This window comes from Bubalus kerabau, chromosome 2 (assembly GCF_029407905.1).
Source record: "Bubalus kerabau isolate K-KA32 ecotype Philippines breed swamp buffalo chromosome 2, PCC_UOA_SB_1v2, whole genome shotgun sequence".
Classification (NCBI taxonomy): Eukaryota; Metazoa; Chordata; class Mammalia; order Artiodactyla; family Bovidae; genus Bubalus; species Bubalus kerabau.
The window spans coordinates 161,163-188,325 of record NC_073625.1 but is presented as its reverse complement, the minus strand read 5'-3'; the positions used below and the strand labels follow the sequence as shown (position 1 = coordinate 188,325).

The window sequence follows — 27,163 nt, the reverse complement described above, 5'->3', positions numbered from 1 at the left end:
CCTTTTCTAATTCCCAACATCTGTTTTCCCCATTTTAGTCTCCTTTTTTGTTTTATTCATTAATTTGCATATTTTTTAGATTTCACATATAAGTGACATCATACACTATTTGTCTTTCTCTGTCTGACTTACTGCATTTAGCATAATACCCTTCAAGTCCATCCAGGTTGTTGCAATTAGCAAAATTTCATTCTTTTTGTGGGTGAATAGTATTCCATTACACTGTAGATGTAATGGAATGCTATATATACAGTGTATATATATATTTGTGTATACACATACATACACACACACACACACATACATATATTCTTTATTCATTCATATGTTGATGGATACTTAGGTTGCTTCCATACCTTGCTAACTGTAAATAACATTCCTATGAACATTGGTGTGCATATAAGTTTTCAAATTAGTGTTTTTTTTTTTTTTTAATCAGTTATATACCCAGGAGTAGAACTGCTGGATCATATGGTAGTTCTATTTTTAATTCTCTAAGAAATTGCCCCACACTGCTTTAAACAGTAGCTGCATCAGTTTATTTAATACATTATCACCAAGAGGTTAGGTGGGTTCACTTTGCTCCACATTCTGGCCAACATTGCCATCTGTGTTCTTTTTGATTGTAGTCATTCTGATAGGTGTGAAGTTGATATCTCATCGTGGTTTTGATTTGCATTTCCCTAATGATTAGCAATACTGAGCATCTTTTCATGTGCCTGTTGGCCATCTGCATTTCCTCTATGGAAAAATGTCTAGTGAGTTCTGTCCATTTTTTAACCAGGTTGTTTTATTGACGTTGAGTCGTGTGAGCTACTTATATTAACCTCTGTTAGATATTAACCCCTTATCACTTATATCATTTGCAAATATCTTCTCCTATTGATTGTTGGCTTTTCATTTTGCTTGACCAATTCTTTATCATAGATTATATCCCCCACTGCTGCAGTGGTCCTGCCTACAATTTGTCATTACAACAGCTCACCCTATCCATATCTCTATTTTATGCATCCCATTCTTTGCCTTGCTTCATATTTCACTGAGAATATTGAAGCAATTTAGACAGAACTGCTGCCACTGCTAAGTCACTTGAGTCGTGTCCGACTCTGTGCGACCCCATAGACGGCAGCCCACCAGGCTCCCCCTTCCCTGGGATTCTCCAGGCAAGAACACTGGAGTGGGTTGCCATTTCCTTCTCCAATGCATGAAAGTGAAAAGTGAAAGTGAAGTCGCTCAGTTGTGTCTGACTCTTAGCAACCCCATGGACTGCAGCCTACCAGCCTCCTCCATCCATGGGATTTTCCAGGCAAGAACACTGGAGTGGGGTGCCATTGCCTTCTCTGTTAGATAGAACTACCAGAGGCTTTTTCCCCAACCACATCTAACTACCCACTAGTTTCAGAACTGTCTCCTCTTCATTTCTAAACGTTACTATAAAGGAACCAGACAGATAGCCCCTTCATTTTGTATCCAAGTCTATCTCCCTTTCCACTTCAAGGATTCACTCCAGTAGTTTTCTGTTCTCCTTCATGTATCATCGATGAGTTCCTCTTGCTGGATCATGCCCCTCAACTTGTCAACAAGTTGTTATTTCAGCTCCTTGAAACAATAACACACACACAAACAATAACACATATAACAATAACACACACATAAACCTTATCTTACATAAAATCATTTTCCATATTTGGAAATTACTTATTTTGATAATTGTTAATTAAAGGGAAAGAATTAGGCTTTAAGGATAAAGTACAATTGATCACCCATTGATGAATAAAAATTATTCTCTACTGAACAGCAAAACAAAACAAAAAGCCAGCTAAGAATGTAGGGGGAAGTGTTAAAATTTGAAAATCATCATTTAAATTATTCCAATTAAATAACTGATTAAGGCACTAAATAAAATACAGAAACGGAATATCCACACAGAGCCAAAATATCACTACCCAGATTGTTTGCTAATTGCCAAAGAGAAACTGTACCTTTCAAACAGAAATATCCTTTGGAAACAATCTTAACCAAATAAAACAGAAATTTAGAATTATTAAGACAATTTGATATTCATGCCTCCTAATGAAATGCAATATGGAATACACAACATCACCCATGAAGTATTATTGACAAAAATATTTAACTCAAATCTAATCTTACATTTAAATTTATTTTTACTGGTTAAAATCAAGGCTAAATATTCTCAAAATTTTTTAAATAATACTTTGCTAGGCCCTACTTTCCAGCTTGTTCACTGTTCTTCTTTGTAGCAAAACTTCCAGAAAACATCATGTAATTGCTGGCTTCAATTCCTTTCCTCTAATTCACTTTTGAACTACTTCTGGTCAGACTTTCATCCCCAACATGCCACCAAAACCATGCTTATTTAAGTCACCGATGTCCTCCAAATTGCTAAAACCAATGATCTATTCTAAGTCCATAGCACTGCGACACAACAGGAGCACTGATGTCTGACCACTCCTCCGCCTCGTCATCCTTGCTTCACCTGGACTCGAGTATCATGCTCCTCTTTCCCTGCAAGTTAATTGTTAGTCTCTTGTGAAAACTCATCTCTCCTGGACCTGTTAACAGGAGGACTTCAAGCTTAATCTTTGGACCTCTTCTCCTTGTATATACTTATTTCTCTGGTGATGTCTGTCTCCTGGCTTTTACTACCATCTCTGTATTATATCTCTCATATGGACCTCTCTCCAAAGAATCATATCAACAACTTCATTATAAACTGTAATCATTTTGCCTACATAATAGTATCCCCTTGGATGTCCAATGTCCCCTCAAGCATTACATTGTCCAAAAATGAATTCTTGATGTTGTTTCCCCAAACTTGCTTCCATATGTTTGTCAGCCTTTCAGTTCAGCCAAGTCGCTCAGTTGTGTCTGACTCTTTGCAACCCCATGGACTACAGCATGCCAGGCCTCCCTGTCATCCTGGAGCATATTCAAGCTTGTGTCCATTGAGTCACTGATGCCATCCAACTGTCTCATCTGCATTCATCATCTGCAGTGATTTTGGAGCCCAAGAAAATAAAGTCTGTCACTGTTTCCACTGTTTCCCCATGTTTTTGCCATGAAGAGATGGGACTGGATGCCATGATTTTTTCAAATGTTGAGTTTTAAACCAGCTTTTTCATGCTCCTCTTGTACTTTCATCAAGAGGCTCTTTAATTCCTCTGTGCTTTCTGCCATAAGAGTGATATCATCTGCATATCTGAGATTATCGATATTTCTCCCAGCAATCTTGATTCCAGCTTGTAGCTTCATCCAGCCCAGCATTTTACCATGATGTACTCTGTATGTAAGTTAAATAAGCAGGGTGGCAATATACACCCTTGATGACTCCTATCCCAATTTGGAACCAGTCCACTGTTCCATGTCCAGTTCTAACTGTTGCTTCCTGACCTGCATACAGATTTCTCAGGAGGCAGATCAGGTAGTCTGGTATTCTCATCTCTTTCAGAATTTTCTACAGTTGCTTGTGATCCACAAAAGGGCTTTGGCATAGTCAATGAAGCAGGTGTTTTTTCTGGAATTCTCTTGGTTTTTCTATAATCCAAAAGATGTTGGCCATTTGATCTCTGGTTCCTCTGCCTTTTCTTAATCCATCTTGAGAATCTGGAAGTTCTTGGTTCACATGCCATTGAAGCCTAGCTTGAAGAATTTTGAGCATTATTTTGTTAGCGTGTGAGATGAGTGCAATTGTGCAGTACCCTGAACATTCTTTGGCATTGCCTTTCTTTGGGATTGGAATGAAAACTGACCTTTTCCAGTCCTGTGGCCACTGCTGAGTTTTACAAATTTGCTGGCATATTGAGCACAGCACTTTCACAACATCACCTTTTAGGATTTGAAATAGCTCAGCTGGAATTCCATCACCTCCACTAGCTTTGTTCATAGTGGTGCTTCCTAAGACTCACTTGACTTCACATTCCAGGATGTCTGGCTCTAGGTGAGTGATCACACCATCATGGTTATCTGAGTCATGAAGTCTGTTTTTTTTTGTGTTTTTTTTTTGTATAGTTCTGTGTATTCTTGCCACCTCTTCTTAATACCTTCTGTTTCTGTTAAGTTCATACCATTTCTGTCTTTTATTGTGCCCATCTTTGCATGAAATGTTCCCTTGGTATCTCTAACTTTCTTAAAGAGATCTCTAGTCTTTCCCATTCTATTGTTTTCCTCTATTTCTTTGCACTGATCACTGAGGAGGGCTTTCTTATCTCTCTTTGCTGTTCTTTGGAACTTTGCATACAGATGGATATCTTTTTCCTTTTCTTCTTTGTCTTTTGCTTCTCTTCTTTTATCAGCTATTTGTAAGGCCTCCTCAGACACCCAGTTTGTCTTCTTGCATTTCTTCTTCTTGGGGATGGTTTTGATCACAGTCTCCTGTACAATGTCATAAAACTCCATCCATAGTTCTCCTGGCACTCTGTCTATCAGGTCAAATCCCTTGAATCTATTTGTCACTTCCACTATATAATTGTAAGTGATTTGATTTAGGTCACACCTGAACAGTCTAGTGGTTTTCCCTACTTTCTTCAATTAAGTCTGTATTTTGCAATAAGAAGTTCAAGATCTGAGCCACAGTCAGCTCCTGGTCTTGTTTTTGCTGACTATATAACACTTCTCCATCTTCAGCTGCAAAGAATATAATCAATCCGATTTCAGTGTTGACCATCTGGTGATGTCCCTGTGTAGTGTTGTCCCTTTTATTGTTGGAAGAGGGTGTTTGTTATGACCAGCATATTCTCTTGGCAAAACTCTTGTTAGCCTTTGCCCCACTTCATTTTGTACACCAAAGCCAAACTTGCCTGTTACTCCAGGGATCTCTTGGCTTCCTATCTTTGCAATCCAGTCCCCTATGAAGAAAATGACATTTTTTTTTTAAATGTTAGTTCTAGAACGTCTTGTATGTCTTCATAGAACTGTTCAACTTCAGCTTCTTCAGCATTACTGGAGAATACACTTGGGTTACTGTGATACTGAATAGTTTGCCTTGGAAACAAACCAAGATCATTCTGTCATTTTTGAGATTGTAACCAAGTACTGCATTTTGGACTCTTTCATTGACTATTAGGGCTACTCCATTTCTTCTAAGGGATTCTTGCCCACAGGAGCATGTATAATGGCCATCTGAATTAAATTCTCCCATTCCAGTCCACTCACTGATTCCTAAAACATCAATATTTACTCTTGCCATCTCCTGTTGACCGTTTCCAATTTACCTTGATTCATGAACCTAACATCTCAGGTTCCATAAAAACATCTATTTCTACTTTATTGACTATGCCAAAGCCTTTGGCTGTGTGGATCACAATAAACTGCGGAAAATTCTGAAAGATGGGAATGCCAGACCACCTGATCTGCCTCTTGAGAAATTTGTATGCAGGTCAGGAAGCAACAGTTAGAACTGGACATGGAACAACAGACTGGTTCCAAATAGGAAAAGGAGTACATCAAGGCTGTATACTCTCACCCTGCTTATTTAACTTCTATGCAGAGTACATCATGAGAAACGCTGGACTGGAAGAAACACAAGCTGGAATCAAGATTGCTGGGAGAAATATAAATAACCTCAGATATGCAGATCACACCACCCTTATGGCAGAAAGTGAAGACAAACTCAAAAGCTTCTTGATGAAAGTGAAAGTGGAGAGTGAAAAAGTTGGCTTAAAGCTCAACATTCAGAAAATGAAGATCATGGCATCCGGTCCCATCACTTCATGGGAAATAGATGGGGAAACAGTGGAAACAGTGTCAGACTTTCTTTTTCTGGGCTCCAAAATCACTGCAGATGGTGACTGCAGCCATGAAATTAAAAGACGCTTACTCCTTGGAAGGAAAGTTATGACCAACCTAGATAGCATATTCAAAAGCAAAGACATTACTCTGCCAACAAAGGTCCGTCTAGTCAAGGCTATGGTTTTTCCTGTGGTCATGTATGGATGTGAGAGTTGGACTGTGAAGAAGGCTGAGCGCCAAAGAATTGATGCTTTTGAACTGTGGTGTTGGAGAAGACTCTTGAGAGTCCCTTGGACTGCAAGGAGATCCAACCAGTCCATTCTGAAGGAGATCAGCCCTGGGATTTCTTTGGAAGGAACGATGCTAAAGCTGAAACTCCAGTACTTTGGCCACCTCATGTAAAGAGTTGACCCATTGGAAAAGACTCTGATGCTGGAAGGGATTGGGGGCAGAAGGAGAAGGGGATGGCAGAGGATGAGATGGCTGGATGGCATCACCGACTTGATGGATGTGAGTCTCAGTGAACTCCGGCAATCAGTGATGGACAGGGAGGCCTGGCATGCTGCGATTCATGGGGTCGCAAAGAGTCGGACACAACTGAGCGACTGCTCTGATCTGATCTGATCTGATGCAATATTGCTCTTTATAGAATTGGAGTTTACTTCCATCACCAATCAGATCCACAGATGAGTGTTGTTTTCACTTTGGCTCATCCACTTCATTCTTTCTGGAGATATTTCTCCACTCTTCTCAAGTAACATATTGGGCACCTACTGACCTGGGGAGTTCATCTTTCAGTGTCATATCTTTTTGCCTTTTCATGCTGTTCATGGGGTTCTCAAGGCAAGAATACTGAAGTGTTTTACCAATGCCTTCTCTAGTGGACCATGTTTTGTCTGAACTCTCCACCATGACCAGTCAGTTTTGGGTGGTCCTACATGGCATGGCTCATAGTTTCATGGAGTTAGACAAGGCTGTCATCCATTTTCCATCTTAACGCATGGTAATTCCATCCTTTCAGCTGTTCAGGCTGAAAATCGTGACTTCATCTTTTACTCTTTCTTTCTCTCCCTCTGTATCTAATCAGCCTTTTTGAACTTAAATCCAACCACTTCTCACTTTTCTCCAAGCAACCATAGCCTTTCGATCACCACAGTAAATCAATCCTGACAGCTCTCCTTGCTTCTGCTTTACCCAGCCCCTATCTATTCTTATCATAGGTTTTAAAAGGATCACTTTCTACATCTGTGACTCTATTTCTACTCTGTAAATAGGATTATTTGTATCATTTTTCTTAAATTTCACATATAAACAGTATCATATGATATTTGTCTTTATCTGCCTGACTTACTTCACTTACTATGACAATCTATAAGTCCAGGGGGAAAGGACTGAGGAGGGGTAAATTGGCAGACTGTGATTGACATATACACACTAATACATATAATGACCTACTGTATAGCACAGGGAACTCTACTCCATGTTATGTGGCTGTAGCAGCTTAGACGGGAGGGGGTTTGGGGGAGAATGTATACATGTATATGTTTGGCTGAGTTGCTTTGCTGTGTACCTGAAACTATTACAACATTGTAAATCAGCTATGCTGCTGCTACTGCTGCTAAGTCGCTTCAGTCGTGTCCGACTCTGTGCGACCCCATAGACAGCAGCCCACCAGGCTCCCCCATCCCTGGGATTCTCCAGGCAAGAACACTGGAGTGGGTTGCCATGTCCTTCTCCAATGCATGAAAGTGAAAAGTGAAAGGGAAGCTGCTCAGTCATATCCAACTCTAGAGACCCCATGGACTGCGGCCTACCAGGCTCCTCCATCCATGGGATTTTCTAGGCAAAAGTACTGGAGTCGGGTGCCATTGCCTTCTCCAGATCAGCTATACTCTAATATAAAATTAAAAGTTTAAAAAAATAATTACAAGGCAAATTGATGGTTATGGATAGATTTCAAAACACTAAAAGAGCACAGAGGAGGAGTACTTTAATTTGGCTGAGGATGACCAGGTATGACTTTCCAAAGGGGACCATGTCTGAAGAGGTAAATCTTTCCACCACTGCAAGGGAATGTTACTAGGCATGCTGCAGAAAATCTCTGACATCAGTTTTCTCATTTGTATTTTTAGGATGATAAAACTTGCCTCACAATGTTCTTTTGAGTCTTAATAGAGGTGATAGTGGCTTAGAAGGTAAAGAATCTGCCTGAAATACAGGAGATCCAGGCTTGATCCTTCCATCAGGAAGATATCATAGAAAAGGATCTGGCTAGTCACACTCCAGTATTCTTGCCTGGAGAATTCCATGGACAAAGGAGCCTGGCAGACTTTGGTCCATAGGGCCACAAAGAGTCAGACACAACTGGGCAACTAACACACACACACACACACACACCATATATACTCACTCAAGTGTCATGGGAGTATTCCCTATAGTTATTATTCCTTCTCTGACATCTTGCCCACCATCATCCATACAGAGACACATACTTCAGAAAGTGTAGTATAGGTTCATATACTACTTGAACACTTGAAACACTGGATAATTAGCTCAGTACCTAAAATTCAATATCTTGAAAATTTTGAGTGCCTTCTTAATTTTGTTCTAGCATTATGCATCTTTTCGAAGAAATGAACCACAGTTTTGAAACCATTTACCATTGGGACTCGAACCCACATGGCTGGGACTCAAAGCCAGCAAAACCCTGCTTGGGACTTGAACCCATGTGGCTGGGACTCAAACCAAGCCAAAACCCACAATACCTGGTTTCAGGACCTAATAAAGCTCAGGTTCTTGATGTATCATTGCAGAAAGAATTCAGTGAGAAATAGTAATAGGTAAGAAGTGGATTTATTCAGATACAGAGAGAAAAACACACTCCACAGAGAAAGGGTGGGCCATTGCAGAAGACGAATGCAGCTGCCATGAAATGCGGCATGGTTAGTTTTTATAGGCTGGGTAATTTCATATGCTAATGAGTGGGAGGACTATTCCAACTATTTTGAGGAAGGGGCGGAGATTTCCTGGATTTGGGTCACGACCCACTCCTTGGTCTTTTAACAGTGCCTTGGAACTGTCATGGCACCTCTGGGTGTGTCATTTCATTTGCTGATTCAGGATCAAGGTCTAGTCTTGTCTGCCATCTTGGTCCCATTTGATTCTAATCAGTTTATGTTGTGTCCTTGGGCTATGTCATTCTTTCAAAAGTTGTGCCCTGCCTCTTTCCCTCCAGTTACAGTTAGTTGAAGGCAATGCTATCGTGTTTATCTATACAAACATAGTCAATATGCATTTATTTATGTTCTAATATTCATGAAACAATGGCTCAGTTCAAAAGCAATCCTCCACATTTGGGTCTATTTTATGCTACAAATGAACAGCTAATAGAGCTATAGTTAATGATGGCTAATCAGAAAGAACACTAATTCTTGACTACAGTGGGCCTTGGAAGAAACATGAGTCAGTTGAGTTGCTCAGTCGTGTCTGATTCTTTACAACCCCATGAATCGCAGCACGCCAGGCCTCCCTGTCCATCACAAACACCCGGAGTTTACCCAAAGTCATGTCCATCGAGTCGGTGATGCCACCCAGCCATCTCATCCTCTGTGGTCCCCTTCTCCTCCTGCCCCCAATTCCTCCCAGCATCAGGGTCTTTTCCAATGAGTCAATTCTTCACATGAGGTAGCCAAAATATTGGAGTTTCAGCCTCAGCATCAGTCCTTCCAATGAACACCCAGGACTGATCTCCATTAGGATGGACTGGTTGGATGTTCTTGTAGTCCAAGGGACTCTCAAGAGTCTTCTCCAACACCACAGTTCAAAAGCATTAATTTTTCAGTGCTCAGCTTTCTTCACAGTCCCACTCTCACATCCATACATGACCACTGGAAAAATCATAGCCTTGACTAGACGGACATTTTTTTGGCAAAGTAATGCCTCTGCTTTTCAATATGCTATCAAGGTTGGTCATAACTTTCCTTCCAAAGAGTAAGCATCTTAATTTCATGGCTGAAATCACCATCTGCAGTGATTTTGTAGCCCCCCAAAATAAAGTCTGACACTGTTTCCACTGTTTCCCCATCTATTCCCCATGAAGTGATGGGACCAGATGCCATGATCTTAGTTTTCTGAACGTTCAGCTTTAAGCCAACTTTTTCACTATTCTCTTTCATTTTCATCAAGAGGCTTTTTAGTTCCTCTTCATTTTCTGCCATAAGGATGGTGTCATCTACATATCTGAGGTTATTGATATTTCTCCTGGCAATCTTGATTCCAGCTTGTGCTTCTTCCAGCCCAGCGATTCTCATGATGTACTCTGCATATAAGTTAAATAAGCAAGGTGACAATATACAGCCTTGACGTACTCCTTTTCCTATTTGGAACCAGTCTGTTGTTCCATGTCCAGTTCTAACTGTTGCTTCCTGACCTGCATACAAATTTCTCAAGAGGCAGATCAGGTGGTCTAGTATTCCCATCTCTTTCATACTTTTCCACAGGTTATTGTGATCCACAAGTCAAAGGCTTTGGCATAGTCAATAAAGCAGAAATAGATGTTTTTCTGGAACGCTCTTGCTTTCTTGATGATCCAGCAGATGTTGTCAATTTGATCTCTGGTTCCTCTGACTTTTCTAAATCCAGCTTGAACATCTGGAAGTTCATGGCTCTCATATTGCTGAAGCCTGGCTTGGAGAATTTTGAGCATTACTTTACTAGCATGTGAGATGAGTGCAATTGTGTGATAGTTTGAGCATTCTTTGGCACTGCCTTTCTTTGGGATTGGAATGAAAACTGACCCTTTCCAGTCCAGTGGCCACTGCTGAGTTTTCCAAATTTGCTGGCATATTGAGTGCAGCACTTTCACAGCATCATCTTTCAGGATTTGGAATAGCTCAACTGGAATTCCATCACCTCCACTAGCTTTGTTCATAGTGATGCTTTCTAAGGCCCGTTTGACTTCACATTCCAGGATGTCTGGCTCTAGGTGAGTGATCACACCATCGTGATTATCTGGGTTGTGAAGATCTTTTTTGTACAGTTTTTCCATGCATTCTTGCCACCTCTTCTTAATTTCTTCTGCTTCTGTTAGGTCCGTACATTTTCTGTCCTTTATCGAGCTCATCTTTGCATGAAATGTTCCCTTGGTATTTCTAATTTTCTTGAAGAGCTCTCTAGTCTTTCCCAATCTGTTGTTTTCCTCTATTTCTTTGCATTGATCGCTGAGGAAGGCTTTCTTATCTCTCCTTGTTATTCTTTGGAACTCTGCATTCAGATGCTTATATCTTTCATTTTCTCCATTGCTTTTCACTTCTCTTCTTTTCACAGCTATTTGTAAGGCCTCCCCAGACAACCATTTTGCTTTTTTTGAATTTCTTTTCCATGGGGATGGTCTTGACCCCTGTCCCCTGTACAATGTCACAATCCTCCGTCCATAGTTCATCAGGCACTCTATCAGTTCTAGTCCCTTAAATCTATTTATCACTTTCACTGTATAATCATAAGGGATTTGATTTAGGTCATACCTAAATGGTCTAGTGGTTTTCTCTACTTTCTTCAATTTAAGTCTGAATTTGGCAGTAAGGAGTTCATGATCTAAGCCACAGTTAGCTCCCAGTCTTGTTTTTTCTGACAGTATAGAACTTCTCCATCTTTGGCTGCAAAGAATATAATCAATCTGATTTCAGTGTTGACCATCTGGTGATGTCCATGTGTAGAGTCATCTCTTGTGTTGTTGGAAGTGGGTGTTTGCTATGACCAGTGCATTCTCTTGGCAAAACTCTATTAGCCTTTGCCCTGCTTCATTCTGTACTCCAAGGCCAAATTTGCCTGTTACTCCAGGTATTTCTTGACTTCCTACTTTTGTATTCCAGTCCCCTATAATGAAAAGGACATCTTTTTTGGCTGTTAGTTCTAAAAAGTCTTGTAGGTCTTCATAGAACCATTCGACTTCAGCTTCTTCAGCATTAATGGTTGGGGCATAGGCTTGAATTACCGTGATATTGAATGGTTTGCCTTGGAAACGAACAGAGATCATTCTGTCGTTTTTGAGATTGCATCCAAGTACTGAATTTTGGACTCTTTTGTTGACCATGATGGTCAACATCATGATCCCTTCTTCTAAGGGATTCCTGCCCACAGTAGTAGATATAATGGTCATGTGAGTTAAATTCACCCATTCCAGTCCATTTTAGTTTGCTGATTCCTAGTATGTTGACGTTCACTCTTGCCATCTCATGTTTAACCACTTCCAATTTGCCTTGATTCATGGACCTAACATTCCAGGTTCCTATGCAATATTGGTCTTTACACCATCAGACCTTGCTTCTATCACCAGTCACATCTACAACTGGGTATTGTTTTGGCTTTGGCTCCATCCCTTCATTCTTTTTGGAGTTATTTCTCCACTGATCTCCAGTAGCATATTGGGAACTTACCGATCTGGGGAGTTCCTCTTTCAGTATCCTATCATTTTGGCTTTTCATAGTGTTCACGGGGTTCTCAAGGCAAGAATACTGAAGCGGTTTGCCATTCACTTCTCTAGTGGACCACATTCTGTCAGACCTCCCCACCATGACCCGTCTGTCTTGGAAGAAACCTAATTCACATAAAATTCTCTTAACAATTAATTTTTACCCCTAACATTTTTCTAGAACCTACTGTGTACAGAATGATGAACTAAGTAATATTGGGAAATGCAAATGAATTCATTGATAAGATTTCTGCATTTGACTTTATCATAGAACATTGGACTTACCTCTGGCTTCTGCTGATAAAGTGCAAGATATCTTCTGTTGACTTTAAAAATAATTAGTAAGGAAAAGCCTCCTAGAGAATAAAAAATACTATGAATTTGATGCTGCAGTGATTTTAAAAAAGATCACAAATTCTTTGATACTTCTTCCATCAAGGGGTGAGCTCTATATCACCTCCTCGTGAATAAGAGCAGGCCTGTGACTGCTTTGATCAACAGAACAGAAGGGAAATTCTGTGATTTCTGAGGCTGGTGAACAAAAGGCCATGTGATTCTACCTGGGTCTCTTAGAATTCCCTCCTGATGCTTCCTCTCGGGATGCTCCCGTGCAGAGACAGCCATGAGAAGCATAACACACATGGAGAGGTCATGTGCACGTGCGCCTGTCAACAGCTCCAGTCCAGTTCAGACTCTGCATCATCCTAGCCCACATATCAGACACGTGAGTACACAAGCCAGCAAGTTAAGTCCAGCCCCGGTTCATCTGAGCCACCATTCAACCATCTGAGCCTCCCCGGATAAGACGCCACACTTAGTTCAAGAGAGACAAACCACCCCTATGGTATCCTGAATTTCTGACCCACAGCTGTTATTTTACACTACTACATTTTAATAAGTAACTGGAAATGGTGCTTCATAAATGCCATAAATGGTAATAAAATATCTAACATTTAGATAACCACAGGGGATGAATATTTTTTTTTCATGCTATACAGAGCTCATCTGAATAGACAGGAAGATTTCTGGAGATAGAAATTTGGACTCACTACTCAGAAAAGTCTTCAATGAGGTGCTGGAGAACTCATTTTATCTCTACATACCTCAAGATGCACACATAGTGTTTTGACTACATTTGCTAACTTACCAGTCAAATCAAAAAGACCAAAGAAAGTATCAGTTTTTGATTGTCCTGTCTTCATCAGTTTCTGGATATAAGAGAGATGAACTGAAGAGCAAAAATTCAGGTTAATGGCTTTGCTCTGTTAACTAATCAACCCTAGTTGCCAAGTGGGGGAGGGAAGGATTGGGAGTTTGGGATTAGCAGATACAAACTATTATATACAAGCTAGATAAACAACAAGGTCCTACTGTGTAGCACAGGGAACTATATTCAATATGCTGTAATAAACCATAATAGAAATGAATATGAAAAAGAATATATATATATGTATAGCTGAATCACTGTACTGTATAGCAGAAATTAAACACAGCATTGTATATCAACTATATCACTGCAGATGGTGATTGCAGCCATGAAGTTAAAAGATGCTTACTCCTTGGAAGGAAATTTATGATCAAACTAGATCAGATCAGATCAGTCGCTCAGTCGTGTCCGACTCTTTGCGACCCCAGGAATTGCAGCACGCCAGGCCTCCCTGTCCATCACCAACTCCCGGAGTTCACCCAGACTCCTGTTCATCGAGTCAGTGATGCCATCCAGCCATCTCATCCTCTGTCGTCCCCTTCTCCTCCTGCCCCCAATTCCTTCCAGCATCAGAGTCTTTTCCAATGAGTCAACTCTTCGCATGAGGTGGCCAAAGTACTGGAGTTTCAGCTTTAGCATCATTCCTTCCAAAGAAATCCCAGGGCTGATCTCCTTTAGAATGGACTGGTTGGATCTCCTTGCAGGACAAGGGACTCTCAAGAGTCTTCTCCAAACTGCAGTTCAAAAGCATCAATTCTTCAGCACTCAGCCTTCTTCACAGTCCAACTCTCACATCCATACATGACCACAGGAAAAACCATAGCCTTGACTAGACGGACCTTTGTTGGCAAAATAATGTCTCTGCTTTTGAATATGCTATCTAGGTTGGTCATAACTTTCCTTCCAAGGAGTAAGCGTCTTTTAATTTCATGGCTGCAGTCACCATCTGCAGTGATTTTGGAGCCCAGAAAAAAAAAGTCTGACACTGTTTCCACTGTTTCCCCATCTATTTCCCATGAAGTGATGGGACCGGATGCCATGATCTTCATTTTCTGAATGTTGAGCTTTAAGCCAATTTTTTCACTCTCTTCTTTCACTTTCATCAAGAGGCTTTTGAGTTCCTCTTCACTTTCTGCCATAAGGATGGTGTCATCTGCATATCTGAGGTTATTGATATTTCTCCCGGCAATCTTGATTCCAGCTTGTGTTTCTTCCAGTCCAGCATTTCTCATGATGTACTCTGCATATAAGTTAAATAAACAGGGTGACAATATACAGCCTTGACGAACTCCTTTTCCTATTTGGAACCAGTCTGTTGTTCCATGTCCAGTTCTGACTGTTGCTTCCTGACCTGCATACAAATTTCTCAAGAGGCAGATCAGGTGGTCTGGTATTCCCATCTCTTTAAGAATTTTCCACAGTTTATTGTGATCCACACAGCCAAAGGCTTTGGCATAGTCAATAAAGCAGAAATAGATGTTTTTCTGGAACTCTCTTGCTTTTTTCATGATCCAGCGGATGTTGGCAATTTGATCTCTGGTTCCTCTGCCTTTTCTAAAACCAGCTTGAACATCAGTAAGTTCATGGTTCACATATTGCTGAAGCCTGGCTTGGAGAATTTTGAGCATTACTTTACTAGCGTGTGAGATTAGTGCAATTGTGCGGTAGTTTGAGCATTCTTTGGCATTGCCTTTCTTTGGGATTGGAATGAAAACTGACCTTTTCCAGTCCTGTGGCCACTGCTGAGTTTTCCAAATTTGCTGGCATATTGAGTGCAGCACTTTCACAGCATCATCTTTCAGGATTTGGAATAGCTCAACTGGAATTCCATCACCTCCACTAGCTTTGTTCGTAGTGAGGCTTTCTAAGGCCCACTTGACTTCACATTCCAGGATGTCTGGCTCTAGGTCAGTGATCACACCATTGTGATTATCTGGGTCATGAAGATGTTTTTTGTACAGTTCTTCGGTGTATTCTTGCCATCTCTTCTTAATATCTTCTGCTTCTGTTAGGTCCATACCATTTCTGTCCTTTATCGAGCTCATCTTTGCATGAAATGTTCCTTTGGTACCTAGATATCATATTCGAAAGCAGAGACATTATTTTGCCAACAAAGGTCCGTCTAGTCAAGGCTATGGTTTTTCCTGTGGTCATGTATGGATGTGAGAGTTGGACTGTGAAGAAAGCTGAACACTGAAGAATTGATGCTTTTGGACTGTGGTGTTGGAGAAGACTCTTGAGAGTCCCTTGGACTGCAAGGAGATCCAACCAGTCCATTCTGAAGGACATCAGCCCTGGGATTTCTTTGGAAGGAATGATGCTAAAGCTGAAACTCCAGTACTTTGGCCACCTCATGTAAAGAGTTGACCCATTGGAAAAGACTCTGATGCTGGAAGGGATTGGGGGCAGAAGGAGAAGGGGATGGCAGAGGATGAGATGGCTGGATGTCATCACCCACTCGATGGACATGAGTTTGAGTGAACTCCTGGAGTTGGTGATGGACAGGAAGGCCTGGCGTGTTGCAATTCATGAGGTCTCAAAGAGTCGGACATGACTGAGTGACTGAAGTGGACTGAACTGGATACTTAAATAAAAAATTTAAAATTATATCAACCCTAATATTACAAAATTATTACTGTTTAATAGATATAATATCATGGGCCTTTCTCACCGTTGGAGAGAAGATGCAAACTCTTAAGTTTTAAAATTTCAGACCTTAACACATGTTAAAGAACAAAGACCACAAAAAGGTAAAACTAAATAATATTCACAATAGCCACAATCTTAGTTTTTTTTTAATGTACAAAATATCTTTTAATTGTTAAGACTTCTCCATAATCTCAGTTTAACAAATATTTTCTTTCTAAAATATTTTTCATTACTAATTAGCTCTCAAAAAAGCAAAGGTATCCATTTTGCATCAAAGGTTGTAATTTTCCATAGCTTTAACTTTTAATACCCTGTAAAGAACTCTGTACATTTTTGCTGAATTTAAAATTCTACCACTCTGTAAGGTAAAGAACTTAGTGAAATGTGAAACACAAGTCTTCCTTGAAACGTGTGCCTCTGAGAAAAAAATAATAAATGTGCCAGATATATCACCACAAAGAAAGGAAAGACATTCTTCCTCCTGTCTACTCCAGGAATAACCTCCCCAGGGAGAATTTTGAAAGGATTTGAGCATTTTAAATGCCCTGATCTAAATTAGTTAATTAAAAATATGAGTGAGCAAAGTCCACTAAGGTTAAAAGGAGAAGAATAGTCAGCAATCATTTATCACAGTGCCCTGTTCAAGGATTTCAAGATACCTGATTAACAGTGGCAATTCTCATTTGGATTCCCTATCTGATGAAGCAGAGTTGTTATTGATCCAACAGTTGACCTCACTGCAGGCTTAGGGTGTGACAATAATAATCTCTCCATACAGTGTGCCTGCAGTCATTGACAGCTTGAGTAATGATTAGATGAAATAGATGATTAAATAGCTAATTCCTAAAAACACTCATTCCATTTCTATTGACGTTTCACACTTTCCACATACTTCATATCTTACCTTATCCTTCTTTCTTCATTTCTTCCTTTAAAATGATTTATGAATTTTTTTTAAGTGTTAGTAGAGTTAAAATTGTTAGGGAGGAATAAGTTTGCCTCTCAGATTCAGTGACTGGAGGCATGTAAATTTAACTGGCCGAAGACACATTAACATTAAAAAAAAAAAAGATGTATTAATATTCTGCATCCACAGGCGTTCAAAGAAAAAAAAATGAAATTCAAGCAGTTAGACTCAAGTGTTTATATACCATTTTAATAAAGGAAAAGCAGTTATTCTTTGAGGAAAAATAAACTACAGAAAAGTTACTAGGGAATATATAGGGAAAACTAATGGAAGAGAAATGTTATTTTAATAATTTTGTTGATGCAATTCATCTCAATGCAGTCCCTCCCTGAGAAAAAGTTATGCTTAAAACTGAACAGGACCCTGGGTTACCAAGTCCAAGCTTAGTCTGCTTGCCACAATGGCAGGCCAGTGAATCTGAGGGTTGAGGTGTTGAGGCAAGGAATATGACTTTATTTGGAAAGCCGAGAAGAGAGCAGACTAATATTTCAAAGTAACCATCTAGCCAAGGTCTGGATGCTAAATTCTGTTCTATAGCCAGAGAGAGAGGCAATAAGGAACTAAGGTCAAAAGGCAGAACAGAGACGGAGGGGCAGTGGGGACGTGAAATGAAGAGAGGGAGAGGTGAGCGAGCACAGTGAAAGGGCCTTCAATCTCCAAAGGTCTCCTCAGGGTCCAGCCGGGAGAGGGCTGCATCTCTGCTTCTTTCTTAGAGTCACTCACAGGAGGGCAGGGTCAGAGTCACTCCCTGTGAGTTACACAAAAGCCCTTTATTTTAATGGTCAAGCAGAGAGGCAGGGTCCTTTGAGGTAGGACGTTATATATAATTACAATAACAAAAGCAACCAAAAAATGAGGATTATGGTCAAAGAAACAGACCCAACAAAAAGTCAAAAGTAGACTCTTCCCTGTTACACCTGTGGGGCACTCCTGGATACAAATCCTTTCTATGTCCTCCAAGTCTTCCTTGTAAGAAGTGCGGTTCATTCAGCCTCCATGACCTTCCCTGTGTTCCAAAGGGCAGATTTAAACAGTTGCTAATCATGCAAGAGAAACAAAGAAGGAGCTGTCAAGAAACAATACTGCAAAGGTAAATCAGGGCCCTGGCTTCTCCTCAAGGAATATACATAACACTATCTCTCAGATCATCTACATGAACTAAGACTCCCACCCAGGAGGAGAATGGTAACTTCCGGCTGAGCATAATATCCTGGAGTAACACTCTGATCTTACCACCAGCCAATCAAAAAAAGTCCTGTATACAGTAAAAGATAATAACAAAGACTCTAACCCCCTCCCCAAATGATTCTCCCTTAAAAAACTCATAAACTTATGCTCAGTCATTTCAGTCAAGTCCAATCCTGTGTGACCCATGGACTACAGCCCACCAGGCTCCTCTGTCAATGGGATTTTCCAGGCAAGAATGCTGGAGTGGGTTACCGTGCAATTCACCAGGGGATCTTCCCAACCCAGGGATGGAACCCATGCTCCTGCATAGCTGGCAGGTTCTTTACAACTGGACCACCAGGAAACCCTGAGCAGAATCACGAGTTCAGTCGCTCAGTCATGTCCGATTGTGCAACCCCATGGACTGCAGCACTCCAGGCCTCCCTGTCCATCACCAACTCCCAGAACTCATTCAAACTCATGCCCATAGAGTAGGTGATGCCATCCCACCATCTCATCCTCTGTCACCCCCTTCTCCCCCTGCCTTCAATCTTTCCCAGCATCAATGTCTTTTCCAATGAGTCAGTTCTTTGCTTCAGGTGGCCAAAGGATTGGAGTTTCAGCTTCAGCATCAGTCCTTCCAATGAATATTCAGGACTGATTTCCTATAGGATGGGCTGGCTGAATCTCCTTGCAGTCCAAGGGACTCTCAAGAGTCTTCTCCAACACCACAGTTCAAAAGCATCAATTCTTCGGTGCTCAGCCTTCTTTATAGTCCAACTCTCACATCCATACATGACTACTGGAAAAACCATAGCTTTGACTAGACTGACCTTTGTTGGCAAAGTAATGTCTCTGCTTCTGAATATGCTGCCTAGGTTGGTCATAGATTTTCTTCTAAGTAGCAAGTGTCTTGTAATTTCATGGCTGAAGTCACCATATGCTGTGATTTTGGAGCTCCAAAAAATAAAGTCTGCCACTATTTCCACTGTTTTCCCATCTATTTGTCATGAAATGATGGGACCAGATGCCACGATCTTAGTTTTCAGAATGGTGAGTTTTAAACCAACTTTTTCACTCCCCTCTTTCACTTTCATCAAGAGGTTCTTTAGTTCTCCTTTACTTTCTGCCATAAGGGTGGTGTCATCTACATATCTGTTATTGATACTTATCCTGAAAATCATGATTCCACTTTGTGCTTCCTCCAGCCCAGTGTTTCTCATGTTGTACTTTGCATATAAGCTAAATAAGCAGGGTAATGATATACAGCCTTGACATACTCCTTTCCCATTTTGGAACCAGTCTGTTGTTCCAGTTCTAACTGCTCCTTCTTGACCTGTACACAGATTTCTCAGGAGGCAGGTCAGGTGGTCTGGTATTCCCATCTCTTTAGGAATTTTTGATAGTTTGTTATGATCCACACAGTCAAAGGTTTTGGCGGAGTCAATAATGCAGAAGGAGATGTTTTTCTGGAACTCTCTTGCTTTTTCAATGGTCCAGTGAATGTTGGCCATTTGATCTCTGGTTCCTCGGTTCAGTTCAGTTCAGTTCAGTCACTCAGTCGTGTCCGACTCTTTGTGACCCCATGAATCGCAGCATGCCAGGCCTCCCTGTCCATCACCAACTCCCGGAGTTCACCCAGACTCACGTCCATTGAGTCAGTGATGCCATCCAGCCATCTCATCCTCTGTCATCCCCTTCTCCTCCTGCCCCCAATCCCTCCCAGCATCAGAGTCTTTTCCAATGAGTCAACTCTTCGCATGAGGTGGCCAAAGTACTGGAGTTTCAGCTTTAGCATCATTCCTTCCAAAGAAATCCCAGGGCTGATCTTCTTTAGAATGGACTGGTTGGATCGCCTTGCAGTCCAAGGGACTCTCAAAAGTCTTCTCCAACACCACAGTTCAAAAGCATCAATTCTTCAGTGTTCAGCCTTCTTCACAGTCCAACTCTCACATCCATACATGACCACAGGAAAACCATAGCCTTGACTAGACAAACCTTTGTTGGCAAAGTAATGTCTCTGCTTTTGAATATACTGTCTAGGTTGGTCATAACTTTCCTTCCAAGGAGTAAGCGTCTTTTAATTTCATGGCTGCAGTCACCATCTGCAGTGATTTTGGAGCCCAGGAAAATAAAGTCTGACACTGTTTCCACTGTTTCCCCATCTATTTCCCATGAAGTGGTGGGACCGGATGCCATGATCTTCATTTTCTGAATGTTGAGCTTTAAGCCGACTTTTTCGCTCTCCACTTTCACTTTCATCAAGAGGCTTTTGAGTTCCTCTTCACTTTCTGCCATAAGGGTGGTGTCATCTGCATATCTGAGGTTTATTGATATTTCTCCCGGCAATCTTGATTCCAGCTTGTGCTCCTTCCAGTCCAGCGTTTCTCAGCCTTTTCTAAATCCAGCTTGAACATGTGGAAGTTTACGGTTCATGTATTACTGAAGCCTGGCTTGGAGAATTTTGAGCATTACTTTGCTAGCATGTGAGATGAGTGCAATTGTGCAGTAGTTTGAGCATTCTTTGGCATTGCCTTTTTTTGGGATTGAAATGAAAACTGACCTTTTCTAGTCCTATGGCCACTGTTGAGTTTTCCAAATTTGCTGGCATATTGAGTGCAGCAACTTAACAGCATCATCTTTTAGGACTTGAAATAGCTCAGCTGGAATCCATCACCTTCACTAGCTTTGTAGTGATGCTTCCTAAGACCCACTTGACTTTGCATTCCAGGATGTCTGCCTCTAGGTGAGTGATCACACCATTGTGATTATCTGGGTCATTAAGATCTTTTTTTGTATAGTTCTTCTGTGTATTCTTTCCACCTCTTCTTAATATCTTCTGCTTCTGTTCATACCATTTTTGACCTTTATTGTGCCCATCTTTGCATGAAATGTTCCCTTTGTATCTCTAATTTTCTTGAAGAGATCTCTAGTCTTTCCCATTCTATTGTTGTCCTCTACTTCTTTGCACTGATCACTGAGGAAGGCTTTCATATCTCTCCTTGCTATTCCTTGGAACTCTGCATTCAAATGGTTATATCACTCCTTTTCTCCTTTGCCTTTAGGTTCTCTTCTTTTCTCAGAATCTTAGGAATTGGTTTTTGCACACAAGTCCAGCTTCTCCCCAAGTTGCCAGGCTCCTGAATAAAGCAAATTTCCCTTTCTGATCAACACTTGTCTCTCAAGTGTTGGCTTCTGAGCAACAAGCAGTTGAACCTGAGTTTGGGAACATGGTTGGAAACATCTGTTTTAGGCAGATTAAGGAAAGGTAAAAAACTCTTCCTGTATCTGTTCTCAACTGCCTTCAGTTTAGTTGCCTTCAACTCAAAATAGTTATTTTGCCAAAGTGGCACATTTGGGAGACAGATTCTAGACCCCTTCAAAATTCTTAATTTCATTTTGAAACAGGAAGGAAGGGAGCAGTTTCAACCTTTGAAAAAAATGACACATGAGGACAGAATATTAGAACCAAATGGGTCCAAGACAGCAGACATGTCAGCTTCCACTAGACCTGGAGCCTCAGTAAACACTCACAGTAACACATCGGCAAGCTAAGTGGCACACCCACAGGCACCAGGAAGTTACAAGGCTGATTATCAATGAGCAAATTGTGGATGACAGCCCGGTTCCTGGAAATCTCTGCCCCTTCCCTAAAATAGTTGGAATAATCCTTCCACACATTAGTTTGTCAAGTTACCCAGCCCTTAAAGCTAACTACACTACATTTTGAGGTTGCTCTCGCCTTCTGAGATAGCCCATATTCAGTCTGTGAAGTATGTTTCTCTCTAAATGAATCCACTTCTTACCTATCACTTTGTCTCTCACTGAATTATTTTCTGGGATGATGCACCAAGAACCTGAGCTTCATTAAGTCTCGAAACCAGGCAGGTGATCTTACCTAGAAGACCATGAATTTTGGCCAGGTTCGAGTCTCAGCCACATGGGTTCAAGTCCCAGTCTGAGTTGCATGATTTCAATGTCACCATATCTTAACGACAGTGACTGAGAATGTCTTCTACATTCACTATACAAAATGGTAATTTAACACAAGAATAGAGAACTTGACCAAATATTACATTTAAAAGACTGTAATTTTCACGAAGAATAGAATGTAGACATGAAATCAATGCTTTCAGAACTTTCTCTACTAAGAATTCATAAAATGTCTGAGAGTAATGGGCTTGGGCTGTGTCAACACAATACCAAAACATCTGGAGGAGGAGAGGAAAACACAAGCAATAATCCTGCTACCTTGTCTTCACAAAACTCAGCCATCCAGACATTTCCTTTCCCCAGACATCTAGACGTTGATGGAATTCCTTTTATTTCTCTGTATGTATATGAACATCTTCACCTGCTCTTATTTTAACAATAAACCACATCTCCTGGAATGGGATTCTAATCTGATTGTCTCCCCTACCCACTTTTTCTCTTCTTTCAACCTTTATGTATATATACTTTTATGTGTACATACATTTGAAGCACAAATAAAAAATAGTATATTGTTTTTATCTTCTGATTTTAGAGTAAGACAAGTATAGAGCAATGGCTGGGTGGTCTGGAATGTCTTTGCAACATCTAGCACACCAGGTGCAGTCAATACACATTAAGCCATAAAACGAATCAGAATTCCGAACATTGAAGAATATGTTATAGTCAGCTGCTTTTGCAGCAGGGCGAATTTTGGAAAAAGACTCAATTGGCTTTCTCCATCATTAATATGCATACAAATCTCCTGGGGATGTTGTTATATGCAGATTCTGATTCAATATGTCTGGGAGGGGGCCAAGACATTGCATTTCTATCCAACTCCCAGGTTACACTGATGTGCACTAGTCCGTAACTGAGTGTATGCAGGCTGACTACCCGCAGGGGGGTAAGGCCAAATCTTCCCCTTCACCAGTCCTAAAAACTACTTATTGAAAACAATATTCCAAAATTGAAACCAAGAGGACCCTGTGGGCCCTCCTGGATACAAAGTTTTTCTGAGTCCCCTGTTTCTTATTTTCGGGAAAAGACTTCAGCCTCCTGGACTTTCTTGAATACCAAAGAGCAGATTGAGACAGCTGCTAATCAGGGAAGTAAGGAAATGGAGAAACAAAGGACAACCAATCAAGAAACTATAATGTAGCAATTAAGACAGGATCCTGGTTCCTCCTCAAGGGATAAACATAACAGTATCTTCCAGGTCTTCTGCAGGAACTGAGGGCCCCACCCAGGAGGAGAATGGTAACTTCAGGCTGAGCACATATCCTGGAGTGCCACCCTGTTACCTCACCACCAACCAGTCAGAAGAAAGCCACACACCCTGCAGCACTCACCCAAATAGTGCCTATAAAAACGTCTCCCTGAAAACTGTTAAGAGTTCAAGGTTTTTGAGTACAAGCCACCCATTCTCCTTGCTTGGCCCTGGAATAAATCTTTTTCTGCTTCAAACTGATGTTTCAGTTTGTTTGGCATCACTGTGCTTCAGGAATAGGAAATTGTGTTCAGTAACAAAATTACATAAAGTGATGTCTTAAGTGGTTTCCTTTACCACTCTATCCAAATCATCAAGTGGTGTTTGAAACAGGGGGGAAGGCTATTTATTTAAACAATCTTTAACTCAGTTCCTTTGGAAAAATACTGTGCTGGTGTGTGTGTGCCGTGCTGATCTGACGTGGACTCTAGCATGGATCTTCACCTAATAGGGAGAAAATATGCATATATAACTAACTAGGATGAATTCAAAGCCTAATTGTCATGAGAAATATGCTAATCATGGGCTTCAGAAATTCAGAAGTATAAGCAGAACTGTGTTTGGACACTTACTCTTAACCAAAGTTTCTTGAAATGAAATGCAGGGACAGAGTACTCAATTTTCTGAAAAGACTCCCATATCCAATAATTTAATGATCATGAGAATTCTCATTTTGTATATCCTCCTTCAATTTATTCTAAATAGATCTGGATTTGATGAAAATGCCAAGACAATATATAAAGAGTACTAACAATTCCCCAAATGAATACCTGCAAAACTCAGCTTTCCAAATGTGTCTATAACCATTTGCCTGCTGGCAAAGGTTTAACCATCAGCTCTGTGGGGCGAGAGGAGCTTTGAGTTGTAGCATTTACTGATTTTCACTGTGTAAATACTCGCACCATGGCTGATTTCAGGCTACTAATGTGAGATCACTGAAACCCTCAGACCAAGAGCCCTCACATGTATCCATAGACATTTATGTTTAGTGGTGACAAAGCATGCAGATTTTGGAGAAAAACTGCCTGGATTTAAATGTGGTTCAGCTATGAAAACTTTGGTAAGTTATCCACCCTGTCTGGGCTTCAGTTTTTGTGATTTATTTTCTTTTGTAAGAAGAGAATTCTGATTGTTAGAAAAGAAAATCTGACTTTTATAAACTATAAATTAATGTGAACAAATTATTAAATGAATGTGTATTACTAAGTGCTGACTATTATTGTTTACCATACAATTCTATTGAAAATAAATCTCTGGGTAACTTGTTAATGACAGGGTCAACTCACAAGGTCTTTCCATAAAGTAATATTTCTTGTATCATTTTAGAAATAACCTAAAAGTCACTTCCTCTTGGATACTGTTAAGACTATGAATCTTAAAATAAGATGCTCTGCATGGTCATGAAAATAATGGTTCTTTGGATCATTATATAGATATTCTGAAAGATTTGGTAAACATATTTATTTGTATTAAGTCTTACAGATTATACTACTCAAGATTTAGACTTATTCTGTTTTATCTTGGTTTCTAATTACATGATACCATAATAAAATATTAAAACTAGAATATGACCTTAAACTGTACTAGTCAAGGAGTAGAAAATTTTCCTCCACCCTTCTGGCTGGTCTAAGAATTAAATTGACATGAGACAGATTAACAAGAGAAACTTAAACCAAATTTCATACCATGTATACATGGAGACACTCAGGAAAAACCAGGAACTTGCTAAAATGGCCAAAGCCCTCACCTTAAAAACCATCCTCAGCTGAAGTCAAAAGAGGATGTTGTGGTAGGGGTTTGGAACTTCACAGGGAAAGAAGGCAATTCACACAAAGATGGAAAAGTAAATGTTTGCTGGACCAGCAGAGACAATGGGACACAGAGCAGAATTTTAACAGCCTTTACTGGGTTCCTCCCTATCCATACATGTGGTTCACACCATAGTTATTTACACTGACATCTCCCTTCCTGGAGCAGGTCCTCTCTCTACATTCTTTTATGCAGTTAGGGAGAAGATCAAAGGTTCTTCCTGGGTCCTTTGGGCCTTGATTATTTTCAGCTAAAATAATCCACATGCTAAAGAGATACATTTTGGGATTGAAAACTTTACTCCCCTACAGAATCCTTTGCATGCAAGTCTTAATTCCCACTGCCATTCACCTTACATATAAATCAGACTATAAACCACTTTGGGGCAGAATTAGGTTCTATCTATCACTATTTCTCCATTGCCATTTTCAGGACATGGCTCTTAGCAATTGATAAGTATTTGTTGAATTAAGATGATTTCATATTCTTTCCCCCAAATAAGTGCCATTAATCTATTCCCATATGAAGCAAAAGAAGGATTCCAAAGCCAAAATTCTGAAAGCTATACTCTTTGAAAATCACAAGGTATATTAGAGTCCCTTGGATGGCAAGGAGATTAAAACCAGTCAATCCTAAAGGAAATTAGTCCTGAATATTCATTGGAAGGACTGATGCTGAAACTGAAGCTCCAATACTTTGGCCACCTGATGCGAAGAACTGACTCACTGGAAAAGACCCTGATGCTGGGAAAGATTGAGGACATGAGGAGAAGAGGGCAACAGAGGATGAGATGGTTGGATGGTATCTCTGACTCAATGGACATGAATTTGATCAAACTCTGGGAGACAGAGAAGGAAAAGGAAGCCTGGCTTGCGGCAGTTCATGGGGTCACAAAGAGTTAGACAGGACTTAGGGACTGAACAACATCAACAATGTATATCAGCATATTAAAGGACCAGCAAAGTGTTGTAGTTAAGAAACTTGCCTAAAACTATTTAACTGAAACTTTTATATCCAAGGAACTCCTATTAATAGCATAATTATAAATGTAATCTTCCAGCTCAGAACATTTTTTGAGAGTGAAATGGAGCACTGTTACTAATTACTAATTACACCAGAAAATAGGCATTAACTGCAACTATTTAGGGTAAACGTGGACATACAGTTATCCTATCTGTGAATGTCATTAGGAAGTGGAGAAAAATGTGGAAATTCCACTACTACTGTTATATGGATCAAAGTGCAGGAAACAACGATTGGCCGTAATCCCTCATTTTACTCACAAAAAACCATGAGGTCACAGAGAAGTTAAAACACTACCCACTGGCGAGTCCCTTGGCACCCAGTAAACAGGCAGAACTGTGAATAAAATCCAGCTCACTGGAAAGCATTTTCCAAATCAGTTCTGACTCAATTCTGAAATGAAAACATTAGTTACTTTACTATCTTCACAAAGAAGAAAAGAAACTCTAGACTTAGATGCTTCTCACAAAATATCATTTTGTCATTTGTGTACATGCAAATGTAAATCAAATGTCAGCCAGGAATCTTCTTCTCTTTGGAGAGCTAGGAATAATTGTCTGAGCTCTCAGTAATTCCATTCCCTAATGGAAGGCCAAAGTTCTGCTCCAAAGTTTCTGCAAATTCCCATGGGCCTGTCTCATGGTCTCTTCTGCCTTCTAGGCTCATAGTTTCTCCATGATTTGTAATATCAACTTAGTCATAAGACTGGGTTCATTCTCCCAACTCTTCCCACCCTCGCCCTCTCCCACAGAGTCCAAAAGATTATTCTAGACATCTGTGTCTCTTTTGCTGTGGGAGAATGGCATTGAAACATGTATAATGTCATATGTGAAATGAATCGCCAGTCCAGGTTCGATGCATGATACAGGATGCTCGGGGCTGGTG

General features: G+C 40.4%; 1 long non-coding RNA gene across 1 annotated transcript in view; it reads right to left on the bottom strand.

Annotated features, from left to right (window-relative positions):
* Positions 1 to 12,693: 12,693 nt before the first annotated feature.
* LOC129644566 (uncharacterized) overlaps positions 12,694 to 27,163 on the bottom strand; it is a 32,868-nt gene continuing 18,398 nt past the window's right edge. The window contains exon 3 of the long non-coding RNA XR_008710823.1: positions 12,694 to 12,921. This is a non-coding gene — a long non-coding RNA (uncharacterized LOC129644566). The remainder of the gene's footprint in view (positions 12,922 to 27,163) is intronic.